A 3,994-nucleotide genomic window follows, 5' to 3' on the forward strand; every position below is an offset into this window, starting at 1 on the left:
TAAAAAGAAAGTAGTATGAGAGTGATATGGCATAAAGTTCATGCTATACGCAAATACATTTTTTTTTATTATTATTATTTCTCATTTTTTTAAGAGACATCGATGCCTCATATACATATATGCCAAAAAAACCCCAGAATATATGTAAACATAGCATATTTTAAAAGAAAACACTACCATTTATTCAAATAAGAGAACAAGCTAAACATAAATTGAAATAAAAACCATAAAAGATAGACATTTACTCCACACATCCCAGGTATGCAACAGTCTACAGAAGGTATTATAGTTTTCAGCACACCTTATTTCATTAGATAGGCTGTTCCGTACCCGGGCTGCTTCAAAACGAAATTACATTTCTCCATACCTTGTGGTTTTTACCTCTGGTACAGTAATTGTGTTTTTTTCCTGAAATTATATAAGACATTATTTTTCTCAACAAACTCACTGATAAAATCTGGTGCTATCTTATTTAAAATCATACACACTTCTTTATCCATAGTCTTTAGCCTGCCTATATGTAAAGGTCAAGATTGTTTTGTTTTATAAAATCTCAAAATGTAGATGTATAACCATTTTCAATAAAGCGCATGGCTATTTCCTGTATTCTCTCCATTTTCCTGGTCTTGGTACAAGGGTTACAGAAGTGCCAAGCCAGCGGATAGTGATTGGACAATTGGAATTGGACAAGATAACAGTTTCAAAAATAGTAATTTTACCTTCTTTTGTTAGATAAGTTACAATTCGTTTTAACACACACAACTGTATGCAGGCTTTCCTACATAAATTTGCAATATGGTTATCTAGGTCTACACGCAAGAGTTTAACACAATTTTCACAATTTGTTCTTAATTACCAATGTTAAAAGATGTAAGGAGTTCACCGGTTTATTCCCCAATATATCTAGGCTGAAACTTATCAGGATTAGCCTTAAAATTTGATTTTCATTTTCTCAAACTTCTTTAAGGGAAACTGCATTTTTACTCTTGCAAATGTATGCGACAGAATATTATCATCTACATCATTGTAGAGGTTACTGGTTTTAACAAATTGGAAAATGTCATTTAAAAATACATTAAAAACAATCATCAAGTTCGGTTTTCCGTGTATTTAAGATAAGATCATTAGACTGGAAATTGATACAGGTACATGAATCTGAACTGGTCAAGTGAATTAGAATCTGTAATACATCTGTAACACACAAAGCAAAACCCCAAATCTTAACAGGGAGCGTCGAAAACGACCACAGTGTCGATACACAGGGATAAAACATTAGTGTGAGACTGATATCTTCAAAAATTGTACCGTCAATATATAGAGACTCAAATGACCTGAATGACCAAATATAAGTGCAAATTGATAGAGACATAACGCACGTCTTAACAAGTAAAGTTATATAGAATACGTATATTAAAGTGTCACCAGAACCACACACAAATATGAACGACATGAAGAGAAAAAGGCTCGAATCTTAACTTATTCAACCCTGAAGACATATTTGAACTCTTCCAATTCAAAGTTCATGATGAATTTTCACGGGTGAATGAGTTAAACAAGAAAAGAAAAAAGTTTACTACAGTGTCAACAAAAGGGTGCAGAACGAAGCTCAAGGTCGACAGCAGGAAGCTGTATTTATGATATATAACATGTGATGTTATTCGTGTCATCAAAACATGTCTGTAACACGATATTAAAAGAGGAAGCCAGCTTTGTCAAGAAAAGCAGCAAAGTTTCTCCGAAATAACTCCGAAACACGTGGGTTTTGTCCGGGTACTCCGGTTTCCTCCAACAGTAAGACCTTCGCGCGCTAACATTCGTGCCAACAAATGTGATACGTATAAGTTGTAAAAACTTGTTTTATAATTGTTGTAAACTAAATAAAGCTTATTGAAATATATAGTATATTGGACGTGATCCAGAATGCGTTAATCCACATGAGTTATACTCCCATCTGTGTCAGTTGTCTTGAAAAGGTTAAACTCCACAATGAGACTAGTTATTGGCTCTTTGTTGATGGGCCGTTAAGAATGTAATGGTAATAACTAACCCCACAATTAAAATGTCAGATACATGGTACAAAAAATAAACAAATACGTGTATTTTACATGAAGCTAACAACTAGGACGTGTGACCGAGAAACAACTATTATATATTGTCAGACGCATCGAAAACAGCGGGAATCTTCACACACAGTTTAGAAATCCGATACACGGAATCAAATTTCTCTTACGGACTCCCTAAATAGTTCAACATTGTTAGGTAACCTATACATGTTCAAGCACTTTTACGAACATCGCAAAACAACCTAATCTGGAGCACGACGTTTTAGGAAGTCTTTTTTATGTCCATGAAGAGTACTTGTGTAAATAGCAAATTTGCATATGTCGTCCGACATACCTAGGTAAACATAAACATGATATATCCAGTTCTCGGAATTGTTGTTCACCTATAGCTACCTATTCCTTGAATAGTTCTGCATTGTAGAGGAACCTATAAATGCCCAAGCACTTCATGACTTTTACAGACATTGCAAGAGTCTTCGAACCACAGCACAAGTCGCATAAACGTAAGTGAATGTTTTTTTACCTTGTTAAGAATATATACTATTTTAAGCTTTGTTTTTGTAAGTTTGTTCATTTCTTTTTATCTCAAACAAATTTTCAATGTTCTTTTTACTTCTTTTGTTAAAACGTATTAGGAAACATTGTGACTAATCTTTATTTATACTTTAAATCTATAAAACAATATACATGTACATAAATTGATTAAAACTATTCAATGTGTCATGTAAATTATTAATCCGTATATAAAAACAATTTGATAAACATATTTCTTTTGCATGGTTTAAAATGTATTACATTATTATGACGTGTATCTATTGAACTTGCTAAAGAGTCTTTTCTCAACCTTATGAGTTTAACATATTTTGACTGTTCATAAAATATGATATTTTAGCGATTTTTTAACGCAAAGTGCATATTTAATCAAGTGTTTATCAATGAAATTATATTTGACATGCATCACCAGAATTGAAAAACTGACATATTTACAGATGTTTTACTTAAAATCGCAAGGGAGTGTATACCTAATAAAGATATAACTGTAAGAACCAACGATCCTGCATGGATGAATACTACCATTATAAAGTTGATAAGAAAAAAGAGGAAAAATCTACATCGCAAAGCTTGGAAATCTCAGAATGGTGATGACTGGGTTAATCTCAGAATGGTGATGACTAGGTAAATCTCAGAATGGTGATGACTAGGTAAATCTCAGAATGGCGATGACTGGGTAAATCTCAGAATTGCGATGACTGGGTATATCTCAGAATGGCGATGACTAGGTAAATCTCAGAATGGCGATGACTGGGTAAATCTCAGAATGGCGATGACTAGGTAAATCTCAGAATGGCGATGACTGGGTAAATCTCAGAATGGCGATGACTGGGTAAATGTCAAAATGGTGATGACTGGGTAAATCTTAGAATGGTGATGACTAGGTAAATCTCAGAATGGTGATGACTGGGTAAATCTCAGAATGGCGATGACTAGGTAAATCTCAGAATGGTGATGACTGGGTATATCTCAGAATGGCGATGACTGGGTAAATATCAGAATGGCGATAACTGGGTAAATCTCAGAATGGCGATGACTGGATAATCTCAGAATGGCGATGACTGGGTAAATCACAGAATGATGATAACTAGGCAAATTTCAGGAAAATTCGAAATACTTGTGTAAATGCCATACGTAATTCAAAAAGTAAATATTTTAACAACTCTGCGACAAACTTAAACATAAAAGTAGCATAAGTGTTTAAAGAATGGTGGACGATTGCCAATCGCTTTATGTCTAACTCTAGTAGAAAAAGTGAAATATCTCATATTTTAATTAACAATGATATAATACAAGACGATCAAGTAAAAGCCAATGCCTCCAACATTTACTGTAGCTTGTAAGCTACCATTGATTACACAAAAATTGACACCCCCCCC

At 33.8% G+C, this 3,994-nt stretch overlaps 1 protein-coding gene across 1 annotated transcript in view; it reads left to right on the plus strand.

The window, feature by feature from the left end:
• Positions 1 to 2,485: 2,485 nt before the first annotated feature.
• Positions 2,486 to 3,994, plus strand: part of LOC110442368 — a 13,765-nt gene continuing 12,256 nt past the window's right edge. The window contains exon 1 of the mRNA XM_021485938.1: positions 2,486 to 2,566. The gene's annotated coding sequence lies outside the window, so the exon portion shown is untranslated. The remainder of the gene's footprint in view (positions 2,567 to 3,994) is intronic.

This window comes from Mizuhopecten yessoensis, unplaced genomic scaffold (assembly GCF_002113885.1).
Source record: "Mizuhopecten yessoensis strain PY_sf001 unplaced genomic scaffold, ASM211388v2 scaffold716255, whole genome shotgun sequence".
In the NCBI taxonomy this organism is placed as follows: domain Eukaryota; kingdom Metazoa; phylum Mollusca; class Bivalvia; order Pectinida; family Pectinidae; genus Mizuhopecten; species Mizuhopecten yessoensis.